Source organism: Cheilinus undulatus, linkage group 23 (genome assembly GCF_018320785.1).
Source record: "Cheilinus undulatus linkage group 23, ASM1832078v1, whole genome shotgun sequence".
In the NCBI taxonomy this organism is placed as follows: domain Eukaryota; kingdom Metazoa; phylum Chordata; class Actinopteri; order Labriformes; family Labridae; genus Cheilinus; species Cheilinus undulatus.
The window spans coordinates 27,001,454-27,012,936 of NC_054887.1; the positions used below are offsets into that span (position 1 = coordinate 27,001,454).

At 39.4% G+C, this 11,483-nt stretch overlaps 1 pseudogene; it reads right to left on the reverse strand.

Moving 5' to 3' along the window:
• Window positions 1-741: 741 nt before the first annotated feature.
• LOC121505810 lies at window positions 742-7,218 on the reverse strand (annotated as a pseudogene).
• Window positions 7,219-11,483: the final 4,265 nt, after the last annotated feature.

Here is an 11,483-nt window from a genome sequence, read left to right on the forward strand (position 1 = left end):
CGTTGCCGTAGACAACATGGCGGTTCAATATGGCAGCCTCCGTGAGGGCTACCCACGGTAATGTAAATTTAAAAAGCTTTTTTCTAATTTTGTAAAAAGAAAATGAAAGTTTAAAGGGGATGATTGTGCACTTATTTTAACATACTTCACATAGATATATAAACATTATATCCCATGTACACCGTTTCTGTTTGGTGAAATGCAGCCAAATTCTACACATTGTACCTTTAAGTAATTTAGTTTTAACTCTGCCACACTGGTGGACTGGGAGGTGGGGGCTGTTGGGGTGGGGGCTTAAGGTTTGAAAAAGTGATGAAATTCCCTTTTGTAAGCCTTTTTGATGCCCTCTAAATGGACAAAATTTGATGATGTGCCCTCCCTGGTTTCTCTAAGTATGGATAAATTTGACAAATTGCCTTCATTGATGTTTTCTGATTGGACAATTTTTCACAAATTGTCCTTTTTGATGCCCTCTGATTGGACACATTTGACAAATTGTCCTCTTTGATTCACTCTGATTGGACAAATTTGACAAATTTCCCTATTCGATGTCCTCTGATTGGACAAATTTCCCTCTTTGATGCACTCTGATTGGAGAAATTTGACAAATTTCCCACTTTGATGTTCTCTGATTGGACAAATTTGACAAATTTGACTCTAACTGAACAAAATATGAGGATATGCCCTCTAAAACACATCTAATAATGAAGAAAATACTAAAGTGCCAAATGTTTCCTAGTATCAAGTCAACATTAAGTCAACTATATCACAACTTTTGTGCGCTGGTATCATTTTTACCCTGCCCCTCAGACATCCTGGGCCCATCACTGCTCTATAATCCTTTTGGGTGCTTCTACACTTAATTAGAAGTGTAATTAAGCCTTTGGTGAAGATTCTGAACTTATAACAGACTCAGACGTCCCCCTTGTCCATCTAATGTGTCTTCACATTTCCAGTACGCTGATGTTTTGTCTTGTACACTGACAGACTATCGGCTTTCTCTCTGAGGCATCACAGAGAGACAGTCCAGCCGAAGCTTTGTCTTGATTTGGCATCTAATAAAACTGTCTGTGCTCAGATCCTGATACTTCTAAGTTTAAACTCACCTTGAGGGTGAAAACAAACCTACAGTGTCTGTGTAAACACCAATCAAACGGTACATTTGGCCACTGCCTTCCCCCACGCTTATGTTCTATTTCTGCATGTTAAGTACAGTGGTATCAACGCCCACACCTTCATGTGTATATAATGGGTTTGGATGAGAATCAAACATTGAATGTTTCACAGGCTGTGCCAGAAGGATGTGGGATTTACATTAATCTCATTAGAGAGCTGTAATCAAGTTTTAATCATCCTGATTAACATGCAAATGTTTATGTTCCTTAAAGGAAGTAGTCAGAAGTTACAGTTCACTAATCATGAAGGATTTATGGGCAGAATTCAAGGAAATTTCCAAAAGACTTGGCATGCTGCATTAAAAAGATGATGATGTTCCAAATGCTAGGACTTATTGGAAATTAGCACAACAAAATGAATATATCTGCTTTTGGAAGCTAGTAACACATTTCAAAAAGATGGGGCTTTCACTGAATCAGTAATCAATATTTGTTCATTCTGGCCCTGGAAAAAGCTAAAAAGTTTAAATTATGAAGAAAACAAAGGTATCATGTTGGAGAATGTGGTCCTAGAGGACAGAACGTTTAATAAAGGTGTGTGAAGGATCTTGTTGCAGATGTGTGAGTGGGCGACGTGGAGAGTACATTGGGTGTGGATTATCCAATTAATTGAATTACTCTGGTCTGCTAGAAGTGGATAAAGTGATACCTCCACCCCACTCTCTGGACAGACGACAAAACAGATCAACTCGTCCTCTTTCTCCTCCGCTGGCTGATGAGATGCGGCGAGTTTCTGTCATAAATGTAATCATGTTTATATTGAGCCTCCACTCGGCTGAGTGTCGGACTACAGGAGATCACATTAGTGCCTCATCCTGAAGATTCGTCCTTCCTCAAAAAAACGCACTTCATTTCTGAGCATGTACAGCCATGCATGCTGGTGTGTTTGTTACTGAGCAGGCATTTTAAGGTGAATTCAATCTATTTTTTTCAAACTCAATCATCTTCAGTAATGACTAAAGAATTTGATGAAAACAGACAATAGGAAACAGAAGCAGGCTGATTAATTATAGAATTTAGAAAAGCACAAAGCATTTAGTTCTTGAATACATATTTTACATAATCAGAAGCTGGAGTGACCTTGTGTGTGAAAAACTGCTCTTTAATTTCCCTAAAGTCACATTTTGCTGTTTTCTGTGCATTAAGCTTAGAATAGGAGGCTCACAGGCTGTATTAAAGGAGCATTTCAACTTGCAAAGATGGAAGAATTCAAAAGGAAGGAAGGATATGTGAAGATCTAGGATGAAAACCTCAAGAAGTCAGCAGCAAAACAGTCTTGCAACAGTGACAACAGGCTTGCAACATTTTGTTTTAAAATTTCAAAGCAAATGACACTTTAAATTTTTAAATCAAATTCCTCCAAATTTACAAATAAACTTCAAGGAACAACCCCCCCCCCCCAAAAAAAACAACAACAACAACAACAACAACAACAACAGCAACAACAAAAATCAGAAACAGCCAAAGTCCCCCAAAATTCCATGAAGTTTCTGGAAAATTTGAAAGGACATTCACTAGCCAAATTTCAAATCAAATTTCCCAAACTTTGAAAATTCTCCTAAATTACCAAAAAAGTAAAACATTTCTAAGGACTGCCCATGAAAATTCCTGAAAATGTCAAAGCAAAACTTCAAAGAAAATTCCACTTAAATTTCAAAGCAAAGTCACAGAAATGTAGAAATAAATTCTATTTAAGTATCATCAAAAAAATTCCCCAAAAATCTCCCTAACATCTTTACAATGTCCCTAAAAATCCCAGGAAAATTAAGGAAAACTTAAAGGAAATTTCATATCCAAAATGTCGTTCAAAGTCCCAAAAATTTGAAAATAATTTTCCCAAATTCTCCTTAAAGTACCAAAAATTAAAAAAATCAAAAGCACCTCCCTAGAAAATTCCTATAAAAAAGAGAGGAAATTCTGTAGTAATCCCAAGCAAATCAACTCAAAAATTCTAATAGCAGAATTTATTCCAATTTTAAAGGAAAGCCAAAATGTCCCTGTGTCCTCATATGTGCACGTAGGGCTTCTGGAGGTTAAAAGATTGGTCAAAGAAGAGTGGGCTGGGATTCCTCAGGCGACATGTCTGAGACTTTGGCCCTGTGAGTTTTTTGTTTTTGTGATATGGAGCATATAGCGTTAGTTAAGGACGGCCAGCTGATTTGCTCTAATCATGCTATGGGTTAATCACACTCATGCCGCCATATTTGAACTGCTCGTCTTGCCACTCCCTCTGCGTGCTGTGTTTTGCAACCCTCCTCCATCCCAGCTCCTCATTCATCCTACATATGATTTAATCAATGTCATTCTGTTGTCACTGATGCCAGCTCTGCTTTGTTTTTTGCTGCTTGTCTCCCTGCCTCAGACTTTCCTAAAAGAGCAGGAATGTGCGCTGTTCTTGCTTGATGCTTTCTACATAGGCTCGTGGAAGGGAAGGGGGATCCAAGAACAGCCACACTGCTAAATACAAATAACAGCAATAAAAGCAAATTAATGACTGCTAATTAAGAGAAAATTCATAACTGCAAATCATGTTTTCTTGACAAAGTGGTACTGACCAAAATAATTTTGTTTCTGTGAGCCCTGACCCTGAAATTCTTGTTCTCGTCTGTAACGATGGGCAGAGGTTCACTAACTTGCGAAAAACAGTGTTGAATGTGTTGCTGAAATGCAGGCATCTTCTCTGGTCCAAAGCTCTTTTAAAATGGACCGAGGCAAAATGGAAAACTGTTATGTGGTCACATTAATCAAAATTTGGGATTCTTTTTGGAAACCATGGATGCCATGTCCTGTAGACAAAAGAGGACCATCTAGCTTGTTATCAGTGCACAGTTCAAAAGCCTGCATATCTGATGGTATGGGGTCGCATTGGTGCCTAAGCCATGGGCAGCTTACACATCTGGAAAGGCACTATCAATGCTTAAAAGATGATAGAGGTCTTACAAAAACATATGCTCCTATCCAGATAAAGAAGAAGCCAGAATCCAGAAAAGTCATCATCTTCTCTGGTCCAGAGCTCATTTAAAATGGACTGAGGCAAAACGGAAAACTGTTCTCTGGTCACGTGAATCAAAATGTGGAATTCTTTACAAAAAGACCTTGCATGTTCCAGCAAGACAATGCTAAACCACAGACTGCATCCATCACAACAGCATGGCTTCACAGTAGAAGAGTCCAGGTGCAGAACTGGCCTGCCTGCAGTCCAGACCTTTCACCAATACGCTTTGGAGCATCTTAAAATGGAAAATCCCATAAAGAACAGCTGGACCTACATAAGACAAGAATGGGACATTCCCCTACCCAAACTAGCAACTGGCCTCCTCCTAGAGGTTTACAGACTGTTGTTAAAAGATGAATAGATGATACACAATGGTGAATATAGCCTTGTCCCAACTTTTTTGGGTGTTTTACAGAAATGAAATTCAAAATGAGTGAATGTTTGTCCTTAAATGTTAAAATGTCTTGGTTTCAACATCTAATATGTTGTTTATGTTCTACTGTGAGTTAAATCTCGGTGTCTGAGATTTTAATGAGAACTTTTTTGAATCATTGTAAAATAACAATATACTGAATATGACATTTTTCTAGAAATATTGCTACATAACCTTAAAGGTCCATGCATCATGGGCACTCCAGTTTATTGAATGCACTCCTCAGATATCAGTAAAAAGGAGGAAAATATGAAAGTTTTACCACCTTCTGCTCATGTTTATTGTTGATAGTGGCTCAGTATTGGACCAGCTTAAGACGATGTATATTTCACTCTGTTACAGCTAATATTAGCTCTATATCCTGTTCTGAAATTATGTAATATTGTCTCAATAGAAGGCGGGGGCGTTGTTTACTGTACACATGGGTTTATCCTGCAGCCATTCAGGGAGAGCTTATAGACTGCAGGAGATTTAGAGCAGGATTACTAAAGCAGGCGCTGAGAGGAACACCAGCGCCTCAGCAACTGTTTAAATCTGAGGGATTTCACAGCCAAGTGGCATCACTTCATATTCCCAAATGAGCCTTTGTGATTTGTTTCCTGTGTTTCTCACTTAGGAGACGAGTTGAAATCAAAAGGTGCCAAATTAGACAGAGTGGTGTAGCCTACACAGACTTTCATACTGGATGATAAGCAGTTGGGATATTTATAGTAACACTCCATATAAGGAATAAAAAAACCCTAGAGTGTCAGTTGATTGAACCTCAGAGTCAACCACAGTTCTAGTTTCATGGCGAATGGTATGAACATCTATTTAAAAAGCCAAGTCAGAAAAAGAAAAAATATGCATTTAGCCAGCCACATCATCGTATCACGAACCTGGCATGAAAAGTAAGGAAATTTGTACAATGGGGTCTGTCAACTCCTGGTGAGGAGACTTTGTGAAGTCGGTCGTCTTCCACAGATCAGGGTTCAGGTGAGGAAAATCTTGGAGATGGCACCAAAGGTGGCCTTAGTAAAGGTGCTAAGGGTAGCAGTCATCACTATCTGCCATGTGGATGTGGATTTGTTTCACACATCCATCTGGTACAGTGTTAATTTCATCGACTAAAACTATGACTAAAACTATTCGTCGACAGCCTTTTTCCCATGACAAAAACTAGACTGAAACTAACAAAAATAGATCTGTGATGACTAAAACTGAACAAAACTAAGTTTAGTTTTTGTCAAAATGACTAAAACTAGACTAAAATGTCATGTAGTTTTCGTCAGACATTCAAAATCTGTGATATTTCTCCACTTTGGGTAAATCTGTCAAAATGCAATGCATCTGCAGCTAATCAGCCTCTCAACTGTAGAGAGCAGGGACCCCAGGTTTGGCAGGGTGCAGAGAACACACTACCATGATTTGGTACCAAATTTAGGCAAGAAAATAAATGCTTGGATTAAAAGTAAAGACTAAAATGTGGGGACTTTTTATGGACTAAAACTAGACTAAAATATTTTGAGTTTTCGTCGATTAAAACTAGACTAAAACTAAAAAGGGTAGAAATGACTAAACTGGGACTAATACTAAAATGCATTTCATTTAAAGACTAAAACTAAAATGAAAAATAGCTGCCAAAATTAACACTGATCTGGTAAACCTCTCATAGACAGTGTTTGGTAAAGGGCGGAGCCTTTGAAAAAATAAAACTTAGAGGGTGATTGGATGAACGTTCTGTCTGTCACATCTTTACGGGCCAATCAGAGCAACATAACACGTGACATAGCCGCTACAGAGGAGTTAACTGCATAACGTGAACCATGACTTTAGAAATGTCAGTACACGACTTTTGTCAGTTTTAGAAAGAAAACAACTCACTGCTGTTTTTTGTTCTTCCATAGAAGAAATGTCGTCAAGGTCTGATAAAACTGATGCACTAGCGGCAACAAGAGGCTGATGTTTCCTGCCACAATTGCACCAGCCTCTTGTTGCTGCTTGTGTACGTCATGAGTCCACCGCGCCTGAAAGCACTGCCCCTTGTCGCTGATTGGTCCTGTCACTTTCTAGCCGGGCCCAAACTGTTCAGACGGGAGCTTTGTAAGATGGATTCACCAGTGAGAAACACAGAAATGGATGTATCCATCTGCTTTGCAAGGTTAGGGTAAAGATGAGAACAACAGAACTGAACCGCAATAACCAGTCACCTTGCAGGGCAGGGTGTTTGGCGTTCCGATTTTGTTATAACATCTCCTGACGAGGACGAGGGACAGCTTGGCCAGGTGATGTCTCCAAAGATGGTTGTGGCCACCTCAAAGCACTTCGCCCCCAGACCAACTTGGCCATCGTAGTCACAATGACCATAAAGGCGTTGAACCTGGTGCCCTGACCAGCCCAAGTCTGCTTCCAGACAGGCATGATCTTGAGCACCTCATCTTTCAGACCAGATCCCAAGAAGAAGTCAATGATCTTAGACTCCTTGATGGGTGGAGAATTGAGGTAGAGCTCCTCCAAGGGCTTGATCTTTAAGGCCTTAGCAAAACCCCTTCCTTGTTCTCAGACCTGCCTCCCCAAGCACTGAAAGTCCCTGCTGTGGCCCTGACCGCGAAAACCTCCCCTACCACCAGTAGCATCCGCCATTTAGTGATCTTTCTCTGGAAGAAGCTGGTCCCTCTCCTCTTTAGTCCACAGGCATGGCATTTATGGTTCCCAAATAGAATTCCAAATTTTGATTGATGTGACCACAGAACAGTTTTCCATTTTACCTCAGTCCATTTTAATTGAACTCTGGACAGAGATGGTGGCAGCGTTTCTAGATCATGTTCATATTTGGCTTCTTCTTTGTATGATGCAGCTTTTGCTTGCATTTGTGGATGGCATGGTTTCTGGTGAGCTGTGTTGACAAACAGTGATTTCTGGAAGTGTTCCTGAGCCAATGCAGTGGTGCCCAGAAGCGAATCATTCCATTTTGAGCATCTTATTGACCTTCGGCCTTTTCCATTGCACATAATTTTTGCTTTTTCATGTTTTTTTTTAAAACATTACAGGTATAGAAAACCTCTGTTTTCAAAAATACCTGCCTACATGTGGACTAGGCCTAGCTACAACCACTAAGTCCTGCTTTCTTTGCTCTCTGCTCTTTTCATTCATACTAAACAACTAAAGCCATTCACATTCTCTGATGCTGTTCAGGGTTTAAAATATCATCAACACATTACGGGTTGTGGCTTTAATCACAATGACAAACACTGGCGCTGCCTCTGATTAGGATTCAGATGTGAGACTTTTTAAAGCCACATGAGACTGCGGGCTGGAAGAGGCCAAACTCATCTGTGCCCAGACTGCAGGTGCATCAGTCAAAAGTGTCAGATCATCATGCTGCTGGGAACAGGCTGCAGAGTTATGCCAAACACGGGCGAGCTGTACCAACAAGGGAGGAAATCTGGTTACAATCTCAAACCAACCAACAGAAATACAAAAGAAACATATCAGAGAAGACTGAGAAGCTGCTGAGTAAAGCATCCTTAAATATACATCTAGCATATCTGCTGCAGTCTGACACGTTTGTAGTGTAAAACAATGTTTTCATACCTCTATCTACTCTAAATTTGGAGCCTTTCATTGCAAATGTGATTTTTTTTTTTTTTGCATGAATTTTGCTGCAGTAAATCTGGTGCCAGTATAAGAGAGCAACCTGAAGTCTTCAGGAAAACTCAGCAGGTGGTTCTGGGTCAGGGCCCTGTTTGAGGATTCAAACAGCACAACAAAGGTTGTTTGACACTGACATCAGAATCCCACAGGATGAGCTGGGGCAAAGTTTGAAAAGGTTACTCAGTGTCTTCTACTGCTTTGTAACAAAGGATTAGATCATTTAGGGAAGGTTTCAGTCCTATCTATTTCTTGCATACCCTCATCAAACAACTACAACTTAAAGCTACATAATCTATGCACTGAAATATCCATATTCATAAAGTGACCATTCCTGTGTGACATGTACTTTAATAGAGGTCCTAGAGTGTCTCAAAAACTTTCTAAAGTTCTCAAAGACAAAGACACAATTTGTACAATTGTAACGGGATGTGTCTTGTTATGGAGGCTAGGTTACGATTCAAATCACTGAGTTCAGACCAGCACTGCTCAGCGCCGCCCACCTCCACCAACTCCATCAATGCCACTTCCTGTTTTTACTTGAGGACTCTGTTTATAAAGATGATACCTCATAAGGCATATTTACTAAACAGAAAACCAATGTTTTGTTTTCATTCATGAATTTCTCACAGTGAGGGAGAAATGCACTTAAAAAGGCACTTCCACGTTCACGCTGGAAGCGGTCCCAGGATGTGCACATTCGTGTTGGTTATTGGTTATACTACCGGTGTTATATAAACCTAATAGTAGCGTACATGCTAGCTCTGTAGCTAGGCCTAAATTTTTCTGGAATTTACCTGAAATTTTTGAAAATTATTTTGAAATACTTTTTGGTGCAATCTGCTTGGAATTATTCAGGTATCCTAATTTAAATTTTGGGGATAGGTTTTCAAATTTTGTAGAGTTTCTCTGAACATTTTTTGGGGGGAAATGTGCTTTGAATGAATTTTACTTTTTAAAGGAAATTTGAGAAATTTCTTTGGATTTTTTTGGTGGAATTTGCTTTTAAATTTTTAATATATTTTTATGGGGATTTTATGGCCATTTGGGATTTGGGAATGCCACTTCCTGTTTTGACTTGAGGACTCTGTTTATAAAGATGACACCTCATAAGGCATATTTACTAAACAGAAAACCAACATTTTGTTTTCATTCTTGAATTTCTCACAGGGAGGGAGAAATGCACTTAAAAAGGCACTTCCATGTTCACGCTGCACATTCGTGTTGGTTACTGGTTATACTACCAATGTTGTATAAACCTAATAGTAGCGTACATGCCAGCTCTGTAGCTGGGCCCATGTTTTTCCACAATTGAAATGCTAATAATTCGATAGACCTCTTATGTTTGTACAGTTTGCTTATCCTTAGAACAGCAATTCAACATTATACCTGCTTGTGACCTTCCATTTGCATGGCAACAGAAAAACTGCTGCCCAGTGAATGTAGTGAGCACTCTGTATTTTGAGTCTATTTTTGTTTAAGGTCATATTTTGTGATCAGTCATCTTGAGTAACCTAAAAAAGGCTTGGATTCCAGCCAGCACTCCAGCCACTCCAGAAAGGTCAGCTTTCGTCTAGACGTCTCGCCCCTGTTCCAGTAAACCTGACCACTGCTGTGCTTAAAGGAACGAGTCCTGCTGATATCGTCTCCCGGCCTGCATGGTCAGTCCTTTCAGTTACAAATCAACGGTTTATTTCCCATCCTTTCAACCATTCAAACACGACCCAAAAGGAGAATGTTAGCCCTGTCAGGTTTGGGTTATTTGAGGTTTCAATTGCCACCTGCCTGGATGAAATGTTTTCTCTCTGAAAGGCTTTATAGCATTGCTCAGATGTATGAAGAGTAAGCAAACGTGACAAGCCCACGGACACAATACAATCACATTGGAGCTGTGTATCCTCAGGTAAGGTCAAGAATAAATCAAGAGTGTTGTTTGGTGACTGAACAGCCTCTCATTACCAGCCTTGTTTGATATCACGCCTGTGTTCCTGCAGCTGCTGTTTCATTAACCACACAGAACAAAGATCAGTAGCTTCTTCATTTCATGAGTGAAAAAGAAATTTTAGAAAAGGGAGGAAAGCTTGTTTTTTGTTTGTTTAACAGAGGAACCAGGTCAGCAAAAACAATGCAAAATGTATAAAGTTACAACCGGAGTTATCTAATTATAATTTTTCAATATAAAGCTGTGACAAATGCATTGAGGAGTGTAGCCTCTGTATATGGGTGCTTTTTCTACCAACTGAGCTGAACTGGTGCCTTGGTTTCATTTTTCAACACCGGTCGGTGCTTCCCTCAAACTAGAGAGAGAGAAGAGAAACCATACAATTGTCTCTAAAGGGACATGGGTTAAAACCTAACAGATCAGGGGTGTCCAAACTTTTTCCACTGAGGGCCACATACAGAAAAATTTTAAGGATGGTGGGGCCACTTTCATATACCTCACCTTTATGATATCAAAGTTAGTCAATCCAACCCAATTTAGGTGAAGCTACGTCAGGTGACTTGACATGCTTAAATGGCTTAATGGCTGAAAAGGCAAATAGCCATTTATTTCAAGGATTGTAAGGAGCCAGTCCCAAATCAGAGGAGCCCTTGACGCTCCATGACAATGAGAATGATGCTCCATGAGAATTACAGAGAATTTCCGGTGTTGTCAGTTTAAGTCACGAAAAAAACCCATAAATAAATTTTCCTTTCAAAATGTTTGTTTACAGAATTAGCATGGTAGCTCTGCCTACTGCTGAAACTAAAATACACACTAATCTAAATAAATTCATGCTGTATTCACAAACTATATTTTTTCAGTATTTTCTTAATGATAGATAAGTATGTTTTTTTTGTTACCTTCCTGGGTGAGCCCCCAAGGTAACACAAAAATATTTTCATCTGAGAATAAGAAACTGCAGATAAAATTTACAGGCCATAGTTTGGACACCCCTGTGATAGATGATCCACTGATTATGGACTTGACCTGAGGTCACCCATGGCTCTTAATGTGGGCAGTAGTTGAACTCTGACCTTGGCCTCTGACAAATTATTCTTGTAAAATACTTGAAAGCATGGGTTAGTTGATTATCAACATCAGTAATCAAAGTGAGCTGCTGATTAGAGGGTTTGTGCCTTATATATCATTATATATATCCTATATTTATTTCCATAATGAATCCAAAGATAGAGTCATCAGTGTTGCTCTGAAACGCTGCCCTATTTCTGATTTTCGGAGTAAAAGTATTGATTGATAAAAGCTGAG